The sequence below is a fragment of the Theobroma cacao genome, chromosome 2 (genome assembly GCF_053813885.1).
Source record: "Theobroma cacao isolate CCN51 chromosome 2, ASM5381388v1, whole genome shotgun sequence".
In the NCBI taxonomy this organism is placed as follows: Eukaryota; Viridiplantae; Streptophyta; class Magnoliopsida; order Malvales; family Malvaceae; genus Theobroma; species Theobroma cacao.
In genome coordinates, this window is record NC_142640.1 from 38,473,663 (window position 1) to 38,497,506 (window position 23,844).

The window sequence follows — 23,844 nt, forward strand, 5'->3', positions numbered from 1 at the left end:
CTTTTTTCCATAGAATTCATGAAATCATTTAAAAATCACCCTAGATAAGTAAAATGACAGTAAGTTTACTCATAATGTCTAGAATGCAAACTTTCGACGTTCTCTGTCTACTAGTCCTCGGATGCAATTTCTTTGCCTTTACCGGAGGACTCACCACCTTGACACAGTACAAAATCGAGAAATTCACTACATTCGTACTAAATTGAAATTAAACTAATTTAGACTATTAATGCATAATATGGAATGCAAAAATGCACTGGTAACTATCTAAACTCGATATTGGCCTAATTCGTCTTATCACCCAATTAAATTACTAACACGTCTAATTTAATCCCAAATTAATTTTTTTCAGTTTCTATACCTCAATTGCACCCAAATTGACTTAATGTCCCTCAGTGTGGTGCAAATTATCAGTCTCGATAGCAAATTACGAAAATACCCCTAATGGGTAAAAATTTGTATTTTTGCTCCGAAAATTCCCATTATTTTTCTAGGCTCATAATTCATCATTTCTTAACAAATTCTCCTAGAATAAAAATCAAACTCATCCTCACTCATACATGGTAAATTCGGCCATTAATGGCTGTGGGAGAAAATAAATTGTTTTCTTGTTGTTTTGTTTCTAAATATGCTAAACTAACTAAAAACACTAACATAACTTAAAATCAAATTAATCTAACAACTTTCTCTCTCCTAACCCATTTTGATCAGCCAACAATTCATCATAAAAACATGTAATTTAAGCATGGAAAATAAGGAGAAATGCTTAAGGAAAATAGATTTCACGCTTAAGTTGAAAAATCATACCTTTTTCACTTGCTTTCCTTGATTTTCCACACTTTTTCTCTTGAAATTCCTCACCTAGGGTTTGTTCTTCCTCTCTCTCTCTCTCTCTCTTCCTTGCTTGGCCGAATATTTGGAGAGTAATGGGCTGATTTATGTTGATTTTTTAGTTAAATAATAAAATATCCTAAGCTTGACACATGGCATTTTCTTATTGGTCTCTTTTTAAAATTTTTAAAATTTAAACATTTTATCTCCACCACATGATTAGTCAAGGGTCAAGTATGAAGATAAAGGAAGACCATGTGCTGGAAAAAATGTCTTGATGGTGGAAAATTACAATTTTGCCCCTGGGGTGGCAAAATTACCATTTTACCTTTTTACTCTAAATTATACCGAAATTAAAATTTTTAACTTCTAAACCTCAAATCATACTCTAATAAGTCAAATTATACTCCAATAAGTCAAATTGGGTCAAAAAAATCTTTTCTAAAATTTCCATTTTGTCCCCAAGTGGCAAATGACCATTTTGCCCCTAGATAGTAAAAATTTCGATTCGACTCCAAATTGATCCTCAAACTCCGAATTACCATTTTGAGTCATCCTTCGACTGTGACACTCTTAATTTCACCTTAAAATTCCTATTTGATCTAGTTCGAGGATTAAATCAACTTTGTTGTACCTCTAGGTACAATACCGACTTTTATAAATTTTTCGGAACTCTCCTAGCATGCAATCATGCTATCATCACAGGTATGTCATGAATAGTATTTTATAAGGTCGGGCTTTACAATAAAAACAAACCCTATAGAAGAAAATCCAAGAGAAATTTGTTGAATTTCAAGGAACAAAACAATTAAAGGTAAGATTTTTCAATTTTAGCTTAAGACCTACCTTTCCCATGTTCTCTTTTTCATTTTTCATAGTTGAAACTCAAGATTTCATGAAGGAAAGTATGCTGGCCGAACCTAGGGGGAGAGGTTTTGATCACGGGTTTTGTTAGATTTCATACTACATATGCGTTTTTAGTTGTTTTGTGATACTCAGTGTGAAAAACAAGCATAAAAACCACATGTTCTTCATCAAACCCTCCTTGGCCGAATTTACTAAAGGACATATTGATGATGAATCTTGTTATATCTCATGTTATTTAACTCATATTTAATGAATTGTGGTGCCGGATATTGAAAACGGTTATGGAAACGTATGGTTCCTTTAGTAAACGATTTGAACAACAATGAGAAAATCAAGTTCATTGAGGTACTTTGGGTGTAATTGGAGTATTGGAAGTGTAATGAATATATTTGGAGTTGAATCGGATGTTTTGGTTGATTTAACAGTGTATAGTTCGAGTTAGGTCGAATACAAATTCAGTCCGATCATAACTGAACCCACGTAGAACACCATCTTTAAGTGATTATTCAGACAATTCTCATTCAATTTCATGCATTCATATAAAGCCTGAAATAATTTTATAATAGCTTGGCACAAATATATTGAATTACGTGTCATGTATTATGTATAGGTGGTGAGCCCTCTGATAAGGGTAAAGATATTGTATCCGAGGACCAAGAATAGGAGTACTCCAAAGTCCCACTATTGTGAGTAATAGACTTTCATCTTAACTATCTAAAGTTGTTTCTACTCATTTTTATGTTTTAAAGAATAATGAGTTTAAATGGTAAATTATTATGTTTTAAAATTGAATTATTGGTTAAATAAAATGAGTTTTATAACTTGTTTTGAAATTGAATACTGGTTTTGGAAATTGAGTAGGTGGAGACTATATACTCGTGTTTTGATATATGGTTTGAATTGGTGGCTTATGACAATGTGATGGCATGAATGGCTGGATTTGTGTTTTGTGTGGAATATATAAACTGTTTTGTTTTGCTGTGACACAGGCTGGGTAATATTATATTAGCCATGTCATGTTGTCGAAATGTTTATTGATTTGGTGGGTTATTTGATTAGCTTACTGTAGTGGGCAGGTTTCTATGGACTAACTTATTAGAAGGGCACGGTAAACCCCGTTATATTTTACCTGAGTATGAGAGGCGCAGAGGGTATCTCTTAAGGTATATTTAGAGTTCACTTCACGTCGAACCACCACATGAGGGTGAAACTCAGTCAACGCCAAGGAACGACTACATTTTTAAACGTAAAAACATGTTTTATGTGTATATATCGTTTTAACAGCCTTGGCGGACTCGGTTGGATGCTTGGGCCAAGGTGTCCCCGAGTATGAGTTTTGGCACAAGCCAAGTTTTTAAGAGAATCATAAGCCTTGATGATTATTTTGATGAAATGTAATTGCTTTATATGAATTGAAATGAGTTTTGGAATGTTATGAATTATATTATGATTGGACGATTTAATTATCTCCATTTACTCGGCTTTAGATGTTATAGATGAACTTTTGCTTACTCACTGGGTTTATAAAAACTCACCCCTTCTTTTCACCCATTTCAGGCTAAGGATAGTCTGTAGACAGCCGATTTTGTCGAGGATTGCTTTTGGATCTGCATCCTTAGAAATCGAAGGTCTACAGTCTTGCATATTTTCAGTTATATCGGGACTCACATGTCATTGTAGAGTATTTTGTATACCTGGCTGTGTGTGCCACTGTATGTATGAATTTATTTTGCTTTTACGCTACAAAAATTATTTACGCAGAGTTCTATAAATATTGTTTTTTAAGAAAATAGAATATTTTATTTAATATTTTTATTTAGTTTGATTAGCCATAATTTCATTTTAAATGGATGATTTAGATTACTAAAATTATTTTTAGATAAGAAATGTATATTTTTCGATCGTATGCTGTATTTTTACCAAGTTTCAAAATTTTTAAGTAAAAATGACCAAAATACCCTTATGTGGTAGAAATTATTTTTTTGTTTGTTTTGATTTAAAAATAGTTTGTATTCCCTTAAAACATGATATTTAGTAACTATTGCTCACAGGGGAGATGTAAAACTGATGCGAGAGCCTTGTGAGGTTTCGGTTGACATTTCGGGTAATGAATGTCTATTAAGACATCGCGGCAGATGTTACGGGCTCGAAGGGAGTACCGGGTCGTAATGTAATTCACTTGTTGCGTTAAATCTAACATATTTACGCCAATATTTTGAAAATGCTTATTTCACTTTTATAAGGTTTTACGTTAATTCTTATCGCTTTATGTTATTGATTTCTCACACAAGTGCATGTATCATTAACAAGTAATATAGTAAAAAGTAGAATTCGTTCTCACAAAAAATTGAATTAATTCCTAATTGCTAACTACTAAAATTATCACACCCTAATCTTATCCAAACAATTAAAAATTAAATTAAAAAGAAAAATTAATTTTAACAAACTAAAAACTAAAACTAATCTAAACTAACCAACAAAAATATTTTATTAAATCTGATTGACTTTTAGACCTAAGATTATGATGTTACTTAATACTTCATCTGATTATTGTCTCTTTCTCTTAACTTAGTTTAGAGGATTAAGTGGCTAACCTAGAATCCTAAATTATTTATAAGTCTCTGTCGAGTTTTTCATAAAAATATCTTTCTCAATTAACTCACTATATGTCTATGCAAATTAAATTGAAGAAAGATTCATTAAGCTCATGCTCTAATGCTAGCTACATATTGCTGGGATTTGACCTCATGCCCAAACATGAAAATAATCAAGAAATTAAAAATATAACGCAGTGAAATAATAAACTAGCATTTAATTAGAGAAATGGTCAAATTCTACTAGATCAAGTTTGTGTTTTTCATGTAATTTTCAAATTAATTATGAACATTCATAGATTTAAAAGTTACATACCTTGCTCAAGATATCGTAATCAAGAGCCCATTATATAAAAAATGCTTGTGATGAAGCAAGAAATCCTGAAAAAAGAATAAGATGATCTAAAATCCTGCAACCAAAATCTTTGCTTCTTCACCTTTAGGATTTGTCAAATCTTCAGCCATCCAAGTGTTTGGCCTCGAATAGTAATCAACACAATGATTGAATAAGACCTTATCAAATGTAGGATTTTACTTGTGCTAGCAAGTTTTTTTCTAAAACAAAAAGACAAAAAATTCTTGCTAAATCTTATTTTTGTCAGACAAAGAAAACTATTTTTCTTTTCTTATTCTATGAAACAGCTAAAAAGCGGCTAGAGGCTTGGAGTTTTAGTTTGCTAACATAACATATTTATATAGTCAAACTAAGTTGTAACCCTATGTACAACAGTTGTATTTTAATTCAATTAAGTCCTTGTGAACTTAATTGATTTTTCACTTATTTTGGTCTATTCCAACTAAGTCCAACTTAATTGATTATCTTTATTTAATCTCAATCATGTCACTTAATGTGTGTGACCCATTATGCTTCTAACATGTTGGTAATAAATACAAATCTTAATCAAATATCAATTTGATAATTGATTTATATTTATAGATCATAAGCGGCATCTAGCAATACATCATGACCACCAAAATATTTGAGAGTTAATTAAAGAATGACAAAGCCTGAAATGCCCCATACTTTGATATGGTGACAAATAAAGCTTATCGGATGTGAATTGAGGCATAATAAGGACTTTTGGGAACCAACGAGACAAGATAAAATTTTTAGAATAAAATAATATTTTATTAATAAAATAATATTAAAATATTAATATTTAGTCGGATGTCGAAATCAGTCATGAAAAAGGATCATATGATTTATCCAAGTGGAAGAGAAGATGTCAAGACTGACTCTATAAAATACTTGTCATGACATGCATGTGATTGACTGAATGTTTACATACTAGGAGAACCCCGAAAAATCGACAAAAGTCGGTATTATACCTAGAGGTACAATAAAGTTGATTTAAGCCTTGAATTAGATCAAATAGAGATTTTATGGTGAAATTGAAAATTTAAAGTCCCAAAATGACTTAGAATGGTGATTCGGAGTTTGAGGATCAATTTGGAGTCAAACCAAAATTTTCACTATCTAAGGGCAAAATGGTCATTTGCCACCTGAGGATAAAATGAAAATTTTGGAAAAGATTTTTTGGCCCCATTTGACTTATTGAAGTTTGATTTGAGATTTAGAAGTGAAAATTTTTAATTTTTGGTATAATTTGGAGTATAAGGGTAAAATGGTAATTTTGCCACCTTAGGGGCAAAACAGTAATTTTCCACCACTAGGACATTTGTCCAGCACATGGTCTTCCCTTATTCTCTTTTTCACCTTTGACTAATCATGTGGTGGAGATAAAAGGTTTAAAATTTTTAAAGTTTTAAAAATGGACCAATGGAAACATGCCATGTGTCAAGCTTAGGATATTTTATTATTTAACTTAAAAATCAGCATAAATCAGCCCATTATCTCTCCAAATATTCGGCCAAGCAAGGAAGAGAGGGAAAGAAAGGAAAAACAAACCCTAGGTAAAGAATTTCAAGAGAAAAAATGTGGAAAATCAAGGAAAACAAGTGAAAAAGGTAGGATTTTTCAACTTAAGCTTGAAATATATTTTCCTTAAAAATTTCTCCTTATTTTCCGTGCTTAAATTACATGTTTTCATGATGAATTCATGGCTGGTCAAAATGGGTAAGGAGAGAGAAAGATGTTGGATTGATTTGATTTTAAGATATGTTAGTGTTTTTAGTTAGTTTAGCATATTTAGAAGCAAAACAACAAGAAAAGAATCCATTTTCCCCATGAATCTTCATTGGCCGAATCTTCCTTGATGTGTGTGGGTGATGGATTGTTATTATTTCAAGAGAAATGGCTTAGAAGATGATAAATAATGGTGAGAAAATTAAGTAGAAAAAATCACGGTGCTAGTGCACTGTAATGGCCAAATTTTTCCATGAAGAAATGGGAGAGTTTTGACGCTGAAAATGGTGTTATTTGAATAATGTTTGGTGAATTGAGGTACTAGAAATGAAATGGAGCAATTTGGAGCCAAATCGGACACAATTGTCATTTAATCGAGTAATAGGCCGAATTAGGTCAGCACCGCATTTAAGCGGTAGTTGGATAAGTTGCATATCATATCATGCATATACACCGAGCCTGAATTGATTTTATAATGGTCAAGTATTAATGTGGTGAATTATGTATTGTACATTGTGGATAGGTGGTAAGCAAATTACACTAGTAAAAGTACAGAGATTGTGCTTGAAGACTGGGATTAGGAGTACATCGACTCCTAAATTGTGAGTGGACAATTTATCGTCTTAAATATCTAGAGTAATTATACTTGTTTGATGCTTTTATTGAATGGTGAGTTTAAATTATAAAATATTATGTTTTCCAATTAAATTTTTTTTTTTATAAAAATGATATTTATACTGGTTTCGAAATGAAATATTGTTTTGGGAAAATTGAATATATGGAGATTGTGTTGAATTTATGATTTTATATGTTATTGAAATTGTGGCTTATGACACTGTGGTAGCATGATGGCTAAAGTTTTGGGGTTGGCATGAAATATATGAATAGTTTTGGATTGGTCTCGGTAGACTAGATTAAATTTTATTCGCCATATTATGCTACTGAAAATTTTATGGGTCTGGTGGTATATTAAACGGTCACTGCAGTGGTGGGAGTTTCCATGGACTGTCTATGAGAGGGGCACGGTAACCCAATTATATATTTACCTCCTAGGAGAGATGTTGGATGAAGTATCTCCTGAGGTAAGATTTGAGTGCACCTCACGTTCGAGCGACCACGTGAGAGTGAGACTTAGCCAACGCTAAGGAACGGCTGTGTGTCAGATGCGAAAACATGTTTATGGGTATGAGATATTTAACAACCTTGGCGGTCTCAATGGGATACCTTGACGAAGGTACCCGTGAGAATGATTTGGCAGGGGCCAAGTTTAAGAAACTCATAAGCCGGGGAAATTTTGATGAAAAGAAATTGTTTGGTATAGATTGAAACGAATTTTGCATTATGACTATTATTGAGATATAACGTTTTTATATTGTCTCCATCTACTCGGCTTTAGATGCTTTGATGGTAATTATTTACTCATTGGGATTATGTAATCTCACCCCTCTTCCTATCCATTTTTTTCAGGCTCAGGACAGTTTGTTGATAGTTTATTAAGATGAGAATTAATCTCGAAGTTGCATCCTAAAAAGTAAGGGTTCGTAGGCCTACACTTTCTTGGTTAGTTGAGGACCCACATGTCACTGTAAAAGTAATTTTATACTTTAGCTATCTGATTTAAAGTATGTATGAACATATTTAGCTTTTACACCATGTTTTTGGCGATTTCTGTATTTTTGAAGAAAAATGACGAAAATGCCCTTGTGAGCCAGAAAATAATATGATATTATTTTGATTTGGAAACGACTTATGATTTCTTGAAATGCGAGATTTAATAATTGTCGCTCACCAGGGAGATGGGGAAGGTGATGCTAAGCCTTACGGGGTTCCGATCGGCATTCCGGGTAATAAGTGCTTATCGGGACGTCGTGGCGGTTGTCATGGGCTTGATGGAAGTTTCGGGTCGTGACAAAGCCCTTCAGTGATAAGCCTCTCATTGCAATACATTTCTTTCATCAAATATCCGGGATATATCATAAAGCATGGCTTAGTGTCTACTTATAACATTCCATATTAGTTCTCATGATTCATGACTAACCTTATGAATTTAGGAAACTAACTTTCCTCAAATTCATCATGCTTTGGCCAAAGATTTTATACAAGTTAATCAAGAATTGAGAACAAGTGAGAAACATCCCCTCATATCACTTGGGGTGATGAATCCTCTTTTGACCGTTCATTCACCTTTGCATGCTTCATGGCATACCCAAAAACACTCTGTCTAAGCATCTGGTCTCTTCCAGACCCGTGGGGTTAAAATGAAAGTATGTCATTCCCATACAAGATGACCTAGTGTCTTAAGTCCAAGGACTGATTGCATAGCTATCACATGAGAACATAATCCATAAACACTTGAGTGAAATACCACATGGAATTCTCATAGCAAATCATGTTCAGTGAACTTGTTCTTTAACAAGCACCTACATGCTATCCTTAAGTATCCCATATACTTCAACCTATGAGATCGATTGCTTATTTTCCAAGTCAAAAGGCTTAACATATACCAATCTTTGAGCATTATCAATGCCCTGTCTTGACAATACAATGACCAAGAGCAATTTTAGGAACATGGCTTTGATGCATAGTGATCTCATAATTGTAACAACTTTACAATTCTCTTGCAAGGTTTTTATGTTCCATGGGCTTCATCAAATTAGTACTTAATAACTCCTTACTATTGCACTAACATGAAGGAAAACCTCTATCACATATAGTTATGCAATTAAGTATGCATCATGTCACGACCCGGTACTCCCTTCGAGCCCGTGACAACCGCCGCGGTGTCCCGGTAGACACTTATTGCCCGGAATGTCAACCCGAAACCCCGCAAGGCTTTACTATCAGTTTCTCTTTTCCCTTGTGAGCAACCATTATCAAATATCGTGTTCTAAAATATTTTAAGCTGTTTCCAACTTTAAACAAATAAAATATTAATTTTTCATCTCACAAGGGTATTTTGGTCATTTTTCTCAAAAATTTTAAAACTGGCTAAAACGTAATATACAAGTACAAAACACACAACTCATATTCAAAATGAGTTTAAAAGTCTAAAATCTTCATTTAAAACGAAATTATGGTTATTTGAATATAATAAGAAAATAAAAGAAATATTAAGTAAAATATTCTATTTTCTTATAAAACAATATTTATAGAGTTATACGTGAATAATTTTTATAACGTAAAAGTTAAATAAATTTATACATACTTAAATACAGTAAGCCAAAATATTTAATTTAATTTACAATAACAAGAGTGCCCCCGAATAAACAAAAGTAAAGAGGACTGTGAACCTACGGTTTGGAAAATGCAGATCCCACTGTAGTTCTCGATGAGATCAGCTATCTACAGTCTATACTGAACCTGAAATGGGTGGAAAGGAGGGTGGTGAGATTATAAAATCCCAATGAGTAAACAAACATCATCATAAACATCTAGAGTTGAGTACATGGAGACAATAAAGTAAATCATCATAAACTGGGTTATAGCATTAGAACACATTTTGTTCAAAACACGTAAAGAGGCTTATGAATCTCATAAAAATCTAGGCTTGTGCCATAAATCCATACTCGGGGACACCTTGGCCGACGCATCCTACCGAGATCGCCAAGGCTATTAAAATTCACATTTCACATAAATCATGTTTTTGTTTTGAAAACATAGCCGTTCCTTGACGTTGGCTGAGTTCCCCCTCACGTGGTGGTTTAGCGTGAAGTGAACCCTAAACTTTACCCCAGGAGATACCCTACGCGCCTCTCCGTTCGAGGTAAGAATATAATGGGGTTTACCGTGCCCCTCTAAAAGGCTAGTCCATAGAAACCCCCTACTGCAGTGATTAATTAATATATAATCCACCATATAATAAAACTCAATAACATGATATGGCAATTTTGTAATTCGTAGTTTTTCAAGGTAACCAAACAATTCGCATTTCAATACAATTGCCAACTAGGCAATCATGCTCGATTTATCATAAGCCAGTTAATTTAAACAATCAAATTGCCACAATTAACAGTCTCCGTGTACTCTATTTTTCAAAATCACTATTAATTTCAAAACAATTTATAATTTAATTTCATTGAAACTCATTTATTCATAAAACATGAAAATTTATCTTTTTAAATTCCTTTTTCCATAGAATTCATGAAAGCATTTAAAAACCACCCTAGATAATTAAAATGACAGTAAGTTTACTCACAATGTCTAGAATGCAGACTTTCGAAGCACTCTGTCTATTGGTCCTCGGATGCAATTTCCTTGCCTTTATCGGAGGACTCACCACCTTGACACAATACAAAATCGAGAGTTTCACCAAGTTGGTACTAAATCAAAATTAAACTAATTTAGATTACCAATGCATGATATGGAATGCAAAAATGCACTGGTAACTATTTAAACCCGGTATTGGCCTAATTCGTCTTATCACCCGATTAAATTCCTAACGGGTCCGTTTAAACTCCAATTTAATTCTTTTCAGTTTCTATACCTCAATTGCACCCAAATTAACTTAATGTCCCTCAGTGTGGTGCAAATTATCAGTCCTAACAATAAATTACGAAAATACCCCTAGTGGGTAAAAATTAATATTTTTGCTCCGAAAATTCTCATTATTTTTCTAGGCTCATAATTCATCATTCCTTAACCAATTCTCCTAGAATAAAATCAAACTCATCCTCACTCACTACATGGTAAATTCAGCCATTAATGGTTGGGGGAGAAAATAAATTCTTTTCTTGTTGTTTTGTTTCTAAATATGCTAAACTAACTAAAAACACTAACATAAATTAAAATCAAATAAATCCAACAACTTTCTCTCTCCTAACCCTTTTTTTTTCAGAATTGAATTCATCATGAAAACATGTAATTTAATCATGAAAAATAAAGAGAAATGCTTGGGAATAAGAAAACTCAAGCTTAATAGAAAAAACTCACCTTTTTCACTTAATTTCCTTGAAAATTCACACTTTTTTTTTTATTTTCTCTCTCTAGGGTTTTGTTTTTGTTTTCTCTCTCTTCTTGCTGGTTTGGCCGGCCATGGGGTGGAAGATGGGCTGATTTTGTGCCTTTTAAAAAGGAAAATAATAAATTAATAAAGGCATGACACATGGCATCATGTCATTGGCCCGTTTTTAAAATTTTAAAAATTTAAACATTTTATCTCCACCACATGTTTAGTCAAGGGTCAAAGATGAAGACAAGGAAGACCATGTGCTGGAAAAAATATCCTGGTGGTGGAAAATTACAATTTTGCCCCTGAGGTGACAAAATTACCATTTTACCCCTATACTCCAAATTATACCGAAATTAAAATTTTTCACTTCTAAACCTCAAATCATACTTCAATAAGTCAAATTATACTCTAATAAGTCAAATGGGGTCAAAAAAATCTTTTCTAAAATTCCCATTTTGTCCCCAGGTGGCAAATGACCATTTTGCCCCTAGTTAGTGAAAATTCCGATTTGACTCCAAATTGATCCTCAAACTCCAAATTACCATTTTAAGTCATCCATGAACTGTGAAACTCTTAATCTCACCTTAAAATTCCTATTTGATCTAGTTCGAGGATTAAATAAACTTTGTTGTACCTCTAGGTACAATACCGACTTTTGTAAATTTTTCGGGACTCTCCTAGCATGCAATCATGCTATCATCACATGTATGTCATGAATAGTATTTTATAAGGTCGGGCTTTACAGCACTACCTCCCTTAAAATAAAATTTTGACCTCAAAATTTCACTTACCTGATTCGAATAAAAGATGTGGATATTGGTTTCTCATCTGGCTCTCGACTTCCCACGTCATCTCCTCCATTCGAGCATTCTTCCACAATACTTTCACCATTGGAATGCTCTTGTTCCTTAGCACTCGATCCTTTCGATCTAGAATACGTATAGGCTGCACCTCGAACTTCAAATCCTCATGCAACTCAATGGGAGGTGTCTCTAAAATGTGAGAGGGATCGGGAACATACTTTTTCAACATCGAGACATGGAAGGCATTATGAATTCGATCTAACTCTGGGGGTAATTCAAGTCTGTAAGCCACTGGCCCAATCCTTTCAATGATATGAAAAGGTCCAATGTATCTTGGATTGAGCTTTCCCCTCTTCGCGAATCGAATCACACCTTTCATCATCCAATAAATACCACAAATTATCACAATAGTATAATCAAATAAGATTTAATACTTGAAAATTTCAAATTATTACCTTTCCAAGGAGAAACCTTAAGAAAAACTTTGTCGTCAACTTCAAACTCCAAATCTTTCCTTCGTTTATCCGAATAATTCTTCTGCCTATCTTGAGCTGTCTTTAATCGCTCTCGGATAACTTTGACCTTATCGTTTGTCAAATCAATCAATTCCACATTCACCAATTTCCTCTCACCTACTTCATCCCAACAGAGCGGAGTTCGACATTTCCTTCCATACAAAGCCTCGTATGGTGCCATCCCAATACTAGACTGAAAACTGTTATTATAAGCAAACTCCACCAATGGCAAGTGTCTGTCCCAACTCCCGATAAAGTCAATGACACAAGCCCGTAACATATCCTCCAAGGTCTGAATAGTTCTCTCAGATTGACCATCTGTCTGTGGATGAAAGGCAGTACTAAATCTCAATTTAGTTCCAAGAGCTTCTTGAAATTTCGACCAAAATCGAGAAGTAAATCGAAGGTCTCGATCTGACACAATAGAAACTGGGACTCCGTGTAATCTCACAATCTCATCTATATAAAGTCTTGCCAGCCTCTCAATAGAATACGTGCTATGGATAGCCAAGAAATGGGCGGACTTAGTCAATCTATCCACAATCACCCAAATAGCATCCTTCCCACTTTGTGTCCGCGGCAAACCCAATACAAAGTCCATAGTCACATGCTCCCACTTCCATTCAGGAATCGATAAAGGTTGAAGAGTACCTGACGGTTTTTGATGCTCTGCCTTGATCTGTTGGCATGTGAGACATTTCGCTACAAACTCTGCTATGTCTCGTTCCATACCCGGCCACCAATAACTTTCTTTAATAGTCCGATACATCTTGGTGCTTCCGGGATGTAAAGCGTAGGCGGAATAATGAGCTTCCTCCAAAATAGCTCGTCTCAACTGATCATCCTTAGGGACACAAATTCGGTCTCTAAGCATCAAAGTACCATCATCGCTGAGTCTAAACTCACTAGCTTTTCCATCTTGCAGCTTTTGAACTTCCTGTTTCAACCAATCATCAGATTTCTGCAATTCTCTGATCTGATTCAACAATGAAGGTCTCACGACGAAACTAGCAAGTAGGGTTCCATCCTCACCATTATTCAACTGGATCCCTAGAGATTTCATCTCAAGTAACATCGAAAAATAAGAACTCCGAAGTGTTGCTAACGACGATGAGGATTTACGACTTAAAGCATCCGCTACAACATTTGCTTTTCTCGGATGATAATCAATCACTAAGTCATAATCCTTAATCAACTCCAACCATTGTCTCTGTCTCAAGTTAAGCTCTTTCTGGGTGAGCAAATACTTCAAACTTTTATGATCATAAAAAATCCGACAACGCTCACCATATAAATAATGTCTCCAAATCTTCAATGCGAATACTACTGCTGCTAACTCCAAGTCATGAGTAGGGTAATTCGTCTCGTGCTTCTTCAACTGTCGGGAAGCATAAGCTATTACTTTCTCATCCTGCATCAACACACACCCTAATCCCAACTTAGATGCATCGCTGTATACCACAAATTCTTTTCCACTAACAGGAAGTGTTAAAACGAGAGTGGAGGTTAACCGGTTCTTTAGCTCCTGAAATCGATTCTCACAAACATCATCCCACTCATACTTAACTTCTTTACGAGTCAAACGAGTCAGAGGAGCTGCTATCAAAGAAAATCCCTGAACAAATCTTCGGTAATAACCGGCTAAGCCAAGGAAACTACGAATCTCAGTTACCATTCTCGGTTGCTCCCATTGCAAGATTGCCTCAATCTTCTTGGGATCGACATAAGTTCCAGCTCCGGACACCACATGTCCCAAGAAAACCACTTCCTTCAACCAGAATTCACATTTAGAGAACTTGGCATAGAGTTGTCTCTCGCGCAAAGTTTGCAACACAATGCGCAAATGGGCAGCATGTTCATCATCATTCTTCGAATAAACCAGGATGTCATCGATGAATACTATCACAAACTTATCCAAGTATGGATGGAACACCCTGTTCATAAGATCCATAAAAACTGCCGGGGCATTAGTCAAACCAAACGGCATCACCAGAAACTCATAATGCCCATAACGCGTCCTGAAGGCAGTCTTAGGTACATCCTGCTCCTTAATCCTCAACTGATAGTACCCAGATCTCAAATCAATCTTAGAGAATACCATAGCACCTCGTAATTGATCAAAAAGATCATCTATCCGGGGTAAAGGGTATTTATTCTTGATGGTCACTCGATTCAGCTGACGGTAATCAATACACAATCGAAGAGTGCCATCTTTCTTCTTTACAAATAGGACTGGTGCTCCCCAAGGAGAAATGCTAGGGCGAATGAAACCTTTATCCACCAAATCTTGCAACTGGGCTTTCAGTTCCTTCAACTCTGCTGGAGCCATTCTATATGGAGGAATAGAAATAGGTGCGGTACCCGGAAGTAAATCAATAGGGAACTCAAGCTCTCGATTAGGAGGTATTCCCGGTAAATCATCAGGAAATACATCAGGAAACTCACTTACTATTGGGACATCCTCTAACTTAGGTTCCCCCTTTGAAGTATCGATCACGTATGCCAAATAAGTCGGATACCCTTTTTGCACTAATTTTGAAGCTTTGATGGCCGAGATTACACAAGATGGTAATACTCGACGTTCTCCTACAAACACAATCTCTGCTCCCTCCGAATTCCGAAGAACAACTTCTTTTCGGAAACAATCCAAGTTCGCCCGATGTGTAGTTAACCAGTCCATACCTAATATTAAATCAAAATCCAAGATCTCTAGAGGAATTAAGTCACCCCTAAATTCTTCCTCACCTACCCTTACCCCACAGTCTCTATAACAAGTATTTCTAATCAACTGTTCTCCTAGAGGGGTATGCACTACAATTTCTTCCTCTAATGGTGACAGGTTTCTATCAGTAATTGATGCAAATGTCGTACTCACATAAGATCTATCTGAGCCAGAATCTATCAAAACATAAGCATCTTTATCAAATAAAGACATAGTACCTGTCACTGCTCCAGGTCGGACTCGTGCCTCATCTTCTGTCACAGCAAAAACTCTTGTCGCGGTACAAGTCTGTGGTCTCGAAGGCGAATGTGACGGGGTATTACTCTCCACACCAGACCGTATGGCTACTCCCTGTCTCGGTGGTAACCCAGAAGAATCTCTCCTCTGTATATCTGTGCCAGCTGTTGGAGATGATGCAGCTACAGTGGCTCGTCCTAACTGTGGGCAATTACTCCTAATGTGACCCGTCTGTCCACATTGGAAACATCTTGTTGGCCCTCTACATAGCCCACTATGATAATTCCTACAATTTCTGCATCTGTCAGAACCTCCGAGACTCTTCCCAGAACCAGTCATAGCAGATCTGCTAAACCTCGAAGGTCTCTGTTGTGATGGTGGAAATGGAGGTCGAGGAGATGTCACGGAAACAGAAGTAGTGCTCCCTGAAGTCGCTGAGTCCTTGCCTCTTTTTACTGGCTGACTAGAAGACATACCAGGATTCCTCCTTTTTGCAAACTCAGTCCGAATCCTTCTATTCTCAGTCGCGAGCTTCTCAGCCCGTAAAGCCATTTGTACCACCTCCTTATGTGGCTCCCTACCAATCACTGTCATTCACTCTCTAATCTCATTACGGAGCCCTTCCTCGAAATAGCTGGCCTGATCCTGCTCAGATTTCACCAGATCCGGCACATATAACATCAACTCGTTAAAACGAGTCTCGTACTCCTCTACAGTTAGATTTCCCTGTTTCAAACTCAGAAATTCTCTCTTCTTTTCTTTTTGATGGAGATAAGTGAAATACTGACCATCGAATTCCTTGAGAAAATCGGACCATGTCTGAGGAGTAGCGGAACGGGACTTCACCGAATTCCACCAAGTACGAGCTCTCTTTTCTAATAATCTCGTAGCCACCATCAGCTTCATGTCATCATCTAATCCCATATCAGAAAGAGTCTCGGACACCTGATTAATCCAGTCCTTTGCCACAGTGGCATCCAACTCACCAGTGAAAGATACAGAACCCAATTGCCTAGCCTCCTTCAGCTTCTTGGAAATGGATACATCCTGTATTGGTGGTGGAACTAAAGGAGTAGCTGGAGGCACTACAGGTGGAACTTGACCAGTCTGAGCTTGACCAGCTATTGTTGCAAAGAAAGCTGCCAATGCTTGTGCTGCCTCAGTAGGCATGGCGGGAATACCAGTAGGTGGCTGAGGAGATGGAGGATGTGGAGGACTATCGGCCTGCTCAGCAGCAGGTGTTGCCCGAATGGTAGATGCAGCTAATTCCTCCTCTGCTGTATCTGGCTGATGACGTTGGGAACGACCTCTTCCCCTCCCAACCGATCTAGTGAGAGGTGGGCGTCCCCGTCGAGGAGGCATTATAATCTATAAAAAAAATACGAGCAAGTTTAGGTAACCTTAGGCTCTATATGCAAATGCATGCATTCTATTCAACCTAACCTAACTTAACTTAATCCGGGGCCACACTGATATTGTAAATATTTAAAACAACTTTAAAACTAAAAACTTTGATCTTGAAAACCAAAAGCTCTGATACCAATCGAATTGTCACGACCCGGTACTCCTCTCGAGCCCGTGACAACCGTCGCGTTGTCCCGGTAGACACTTATTGCCCGAAATGTCAACCCGAAACCCCGCAAGGCTTTACTATCAGTTTCTCTTTTCCCTTGTGAGCAACCATTGTCAAATATCGTGTTCTAAAATATTTTAAGCTGTTTCCAACTTTAAACAAATAAAATATTAATTTTTCATCTCACAAGGGTATTTTGGTCATTTTTCTCAAAAATTTTAAAACTGGCTAAAACGTAATATACAAGTACAAAACACACAACTCATATTCAAAATGAGTTTAAAAGTCTAAAATCTTCATTTAAAACGAAATTATGGTTATTTGAATATAATAAGAAAATAAAAGAAATATTAAGTAAAATATTCTATTTTCTTATAAAACAATATTTATAGAGTTATACGTGAATAATTTTTATAACGTAAAAGTTAAATAAATTTATACATACTTAAATACAGTAAGCCAAAATATTTAATTTAATTTACAATAACAAGAGTGCCCCCGAATAAACAAAAGTAAAGAGGACTGTGAACCTACGGTTTGGAAAATGCAGATCCCACTGTAGTTCTCGATGAGATCAGCTATCTACAGTCTATACTGAACCTGAAATGGGTGGAAAGGAGGGTGGTGAGATTATAAAATCCCAATGAGTAAACAAACATCATCATAAACATCTAGAGTTGAGTACATGGAGACAATAAAGTAAATCATCATAAACTGGGTTATAGCATTAGAACACATTTTGTTCAAAACACGTAAAGAGGCTTATGAATCTCATAAAAATCTAGGCTTGTGCCATAAATCCATACTCGGGGACACCTTGGCCGACGCATCCTACCGAGACCGCCAAGGCTATTAAAATTCACATTTCACATAAATCATGTTTTTGTTTTGAAAACATAGCCGTTCCTTGACGTTGGCTGAGTTCCCCCTCACGTGGTGGTTTAGCGTGAAGTGAACCCTAAACTTTACCCCAGGAGATACCCTACGCGCCTCTCCGTTCGAGGTAAGAATATAATGGGGTTTACCGTGCCCCTCTAAAAGGCTGGTCCACAGAAACCCCCTACTGCAGTGATTAATTAATATATAATCCACCATATAATAAAACTCAATAACATGATATGGCAATTTTGTAATTCGTAGTTTTTCAAGGTAACCAAACAATTCGCATTTCAATACAATTGCCAACTAGGCAATCATGCTCGATTTATCATAAGCCAGTTAATTTAAACAATCAAATTGCCACAATTAACAGTCTCCGTGTACTCTATTTTTCAAAATCACTATTAATTTCAAAACAATTTATAATTTAATTTCATTGAAACTCATTTATTCATAAAACATGAAAATTTATCTTTTTAAATTCCTTTTTCCATAGAATTCATGAAAGCATTTAAAAACCACCCTAGATAATTAAAATGACAGTAAGTTTACTCACAATGTCTAGAATGCAGACTTTCGAAGCACTCTGTCTATTGGTCCTCGGATGCAATTTCCTTGCCTTTATCGGAGGACTCACCACCTTGACACAATACAAAATCGAGAGTTTCACCAAGTTGGTACTAAATCAAAATTAAACTAATTTAGATTACCAATGCATGATATGGAATGCAAAAATGCACTGGTAACTATTTAAACCCGGTATTGGCCTAATTCGTCTTATCACCCGATTAAATTCCTAACGGGTCCGTTTAAACTCCAATTTAATTCTTTTCAGTTTCTATACCTCAATTGCACCCAAATTAACTTAATGTCCCTCAGTGTGGTGCAAATTATCAGTCCCAACAATAAATTACGAAAATACCCCTAGTGGGTAAAAATTAATATTTTTGCTCCGAAAATTCTCATTATTTTTCTAGGCTCATAATTCATCATTCCTTAACCAATTCTCCTAGAATAAAATCAAACTCATCCTCACTCACTACATGGTAAATTCAGCCATTAATGGTTGGGGGAGAAAATAAATTCTTTTCTTGCTGTTTTGTTTCTAAATATGCTAAACTAACTAAAAACACTAACATAAATTAAAATCAAATAAATCCAACAACTTTCTCTCTCCTAACCCATTTTTTTTCAGAATTGAATTCATCATGAAAACATGTAATTTAATCATGGAAAATAAAGAGAAATGCTTGGGAATAAGAAAACTCAAGCTTAATAGAAAAAACTCACCTTTTTCACTTAATTTCCTTGAAAATTCACACTTTTTCTTTGATTATCTCTCTCTAGGGTTTTGTTTTTGTTTTCTCTCTCTTCTTGCTGGTTTGGCCGGCCATGGGGTGGAAGATGGGCTGATTTTGTGCCTTTTAAAAAGGAAAATAATAAATTAATAAAGGCATGACACATGGCATCATGTCATTGGCCCGTTTTTAAAATTTTAAAAATTTAAACATTTTATCTCCACCACATGTTTAGTCAAGGGTCAAAGATGAAGACAAGGAAGACCATGTGCTGGAAAAAATATCCTGGTGGTGGAAAATTACAATTTTGCCCCTGAGGTGACAAAATTACCATTTTACCCCTATACTCCAAATTATACCGAAATTAAAATTTTTCACTTCTAAACCTCAAATCATACTTCAATAAGTCAAATTATACTCTAATAAGTCAAATGGGGTCAAAAAAATCTTTTCTAAAATTCCCATTTTGTCCCCAGGTGGCAAATGACCATTTTGCCCCTAGTTAGTGAAAATTCCGATTTGACTCCAAATTGATCCTCAAACTCCAAATTACCATTTTAAGTCATCCATGAACTGTGAAACTCTTAATCTCACCTTAAAATTCCTATTTGATCTAGTTCGAGGATTAAATAAACTTTGTTGTACCTCTAGGTACAATACCGATTTTTGTAAATTTTTCGGGACTCTCCTAGCATGCAATCATGCTATCATCACATGTATGTCATGAATAGTATTTTATAAGGTCGGGCTTTACACATCAAATGACAATCTATATTCCTTGACCAATCCAATTAGCTCAAGGGCATATACCAACAATTTCCCACTTGCACTTGAGTTAATTGCTAATGTATCCAATATCAAACTCTTTCCCTTAGCGATTGTATCTCTACTAGGACAACTCAATGATAATTCTATTTTATAGAATTATTTTATTTCAATTTTATTATTAAATATTAGCTAAGTCCTCAATTTTCAATTATAATTTAATTATTTTTAGTTGTTTTTATGATTAGGTTACTTTTTAGTGAGTTATTTTAATTTTATGTTATTTCTTTTAATTTGTTTATTATCTATTAGTTTTTATATTTTTTGTAGGATTAAAGGTGATTTGGGCTTAACTTTGAAAAGTAAAGTGTTGAAAGACCTAGAATCTGCTTGCATATATTTTAGTATTTTGGCGATATCTAGAGCTACAGAACTTCAAATGATGCGATTCTTAAACCATTGGAAAGATAAGAGATAGAGCTACAACTTTTATGCGGATTACTTTGCCCAGTTCTGCTTTTAAGATAGATAAAATCACGTCGGAAAATGGATGGATGTACTGTGCTGGGAATGAAAATTTGTAAAGACTGATAATTGATTTTTGGGCCTTTCATTACACTTTTAAGCCCAATTAAACCCTAGGTCAGCTGAAGGAACTTTAGGTTAAGTTTATTAGTATAAATAGGATATGTTTAACAACATTAGGGTGGAGAACTTTTGAGAGATTCAAGAAGTTACAAGTTGGGGCTGAAACTTGGAGATCAAGGCGGAAAATATTGTTTTGTTTTATTCCTTAGCTTTTATCGTTCTTGATACTTTCAATGGTTGAATTTTATACAATGTTATTTTATTTTGCGATTATGAGTAGTTAAATTTCTTTTTCTAGGATTGCAATTGAACTCACATGTAGTCTAAGTTTTCAATCTCTGTCTTACTTATTTTCAATGGGATTTGAATTGTTTATTCCAATTTGTTCTTAATGCTTTTAATTGCTTGTCCACCAATTAAATTGATTTAGGAACCTAAACAAACTTGGGAAAGGGAGTTTAGAGTAGACTAAAATTGGGATAGCATATGATCATATTAATTGATTTGCGTATAGGATAGGGATATACCTATAGGCCATATGTAGCCAGATTAGAGCCTGAACTTAATGAGTTTATTTTAATTTCAATTCACATAGGGATATAGTGTTTTGATTAAAATAGATATTTTTATAGGACGAGTCGGGAGATCCTTATAAATAATTGAGGACTCTAGGTTAGCAATTCAATCCATTGAAATAAGTTAAGGAAGAGAGGTAAGATTTAGATGAAGTGTGAGGGATATTGTAATCCTAGGCCTGTTTGATTTTATATTTTCTAAAGTTATTATTATTTTGATTTTTCTTGTTGGTTTTAATTTTAGTTTTAATTAATTATTTAATTTTGATTATTTAGAGAAGATTAAATTGTTCTAATTTTAGTACTTAGTAAAGTTTTAGATCAATTCCCTACGGGATCGATACCCTGCTTGCTAATATACTATATATTCGATACGTATACTTGCGTAGTAGGATTTTAACTGACACTCAAATTGCAATATTGGAGAATATGTTAATCTATATGTTTGACAATTTTCATTGTCATAATCGAAATACTAATTTAGATAACAACAAGACCTTGATTCCATTATTATGGCTCTTGTTTTTACTTTAACAACTTAGAATCATTTATTGGTTCATTAAACCAATGATCTAAAGATCTATTCTTTTGTAGCCTAAACAAAAGGTTTGTCTCTGATTATAAGATATAATCATGCAATTATCTCTTGTTTTGGAGCCATTCTAATACAACAGCTCAATCATGACTCTATATCACTTTTAACACTTAAGATTCTCTCTATGTTAAACTCCTTTAACATGTCATCTTAAATTCTTTTGTTGAGTCCCCTTTTAGGCTCTAACTCTTTAGTCCCATTTTGTTTTTCTTAGACTGGTAAATGTATCTTATACACTTTTAATGAGTAACTTACCTTACTTCTATTAACCTTATGTTGCACACAAAATATGTTTATTTTATTCAATGTATTCAACTATTTTGAATTTATTATATAGAATAAAGATTATTATCCAATCATTCATGTTGGATTATTTAGTAGGCTCATCTTACATGAGTAGTGCATCAATATGCATCCTACTAATTATTTGTGTTTAATGGATGAATTATGCATTTTTATGCATCCCGGTAAATCAATCTTTGTGCTTAGATCTTATCTAATAGATTTTATAATTTCATAACCCTTGACCTTTAAAGTGTCATTAGCTCCCACTATTTCTATCATGTTACGAAGTAAACTTATTTACTTTCCTTTGGGGTGTTATATCCATAACTTTTATGTATACTTACATGTCATTAGTCATTCATCATTGGTTATGGGATGAAATCCTCTCAAAGGTTAGTTCATGTGATTAACTAGGTTTGGAATCCTTTGTGATTCATCTCTTATGAATTCAATATGATAATACATTTTTATTTAGTTATAAGTAATCTTAGTTTAGATATAAGATTTCAATAAGAATGCTCCTTAACTAAAAATGTTCATAATCCCATTATGAATTCATTGAGTTAGGACTCAATTTTATCTAAGTCATCTTATTAATTTCCTTTTTGATTCATAATCAAAAGAAAAATAATCTCATAATGATCTTATCATTATGACTTAGTATTGATTATCATATACGCAAGGTTATACTTAAGGATAAATAATTTAGAACAATTCTAAAATAAAATGAGATGTAATGTAAATATATAAATATAAAGCTAAAAATCACATGCTAGCAAAATATAAATCTATGTTTCCTAAACACAAAATAAAATATTCAACCATAGGCCCAAAACCAAAGCATCTTATCTTGACAATCATGTTGGTCCCAAGTAAATGTGCTAAAGGGGGGGGGGGGGGGGTGAAAAGCACTTTTTAGCTCGTGCTCAAATAGGCTCTAAGTTGAAGACAAGTTTAAGATCAATAAAGACTTGTTCTATGCAAGATAAGGGAATGATTTAAGAAGGAATAAAAATAAAAACAAAAACAAAGTAGACAATACACTAGAATTTATAGTGGTTCGGTCCAATACCTACATCCACTACCTTAATTATTCAACCAAGGATTTTCCAAATCAATCCACTATGAAAGGTGAAATTCACAAGCTTTCACCAAGTTTTACAATGGTTTTTACCTGGCTCAACCAAAACCTTTCACAATGATTTTTACCGGGAACAACCAAATCCCAACAACTAACTTTTCTAGGCTAAGTTAGAACTTATACACTCAATCAAGCAATTTGAGCTTGAGTAAATCCATTATAGTGACTCGCTCACCCTAAGTATACAAGGAGAACAGAAATAAAGGTGTACCTATGATTAGTGACTTGATCTAAGTTGTACAAAGTGAAGTGCTTGATTCTTTTACAAGGATAGGAGTGAAGTGCAGAAAGTATGTTGAAGGTTTTTGTAATTTTTGAGATCTTTTTGAGACTTGGAAGCCTTAATTAATTTTCTAGCTGTTGGGAGCCTCTTAAATATTTGAGAAATCAGCTCTAATAGGTGGTAGGCAATTTTTGACCGTTGGAAATAGTTTTGTAGCAATTCTGGCTGTTAATTTGTCTTCTAGTGCTCAATTCAAATTTTCTGATAGAATGATCTTCGTCGACTAACTACGCTCTTAGTTGACTAAGTTGTCTTTATC

At 34.7% G+C, this 23,844-nt stretch overlaps 2 long non-coding RNA genes across 2 annotated transcripts in view; both read right to left on the bottom strand.

Annotated features, from left to right (window-relative positions):
- Positions 1 to 4,653: 4,653 nt before the first annotated feature.
- LOC148764243 (uncharacterized) overlaps positions 4,654 to 23,844 on the bottom strand; it is a 31,030-nt gene continuing 11,839 nt past the window's right edge. Inside the window, exon 3 of the long non-coding RNA XR_016024507.1 lies at positions 4,654 to 4,673. This is a non-coding gene — a long non-coding RNA (uncharacterized LOC148764243). The remainder of the gene's footprint in view (positions 4,674 to 23,844) is intronic.
- On the bottom strand, positions 9,547 to 11,403 carry LOC148764244 (uncharacterized). The gene is made up of 3 exons (XR_016024856.1): positions 11,308 to 11,403; positions 10,574 to 10,657; positions 9,547 to 9,738 (listed from the first exon to the last, which is right to left on the bottom strand). It is a non-coding gene; the product is annotated as an uncharacterized LOC148764244 (long non-coding RNA).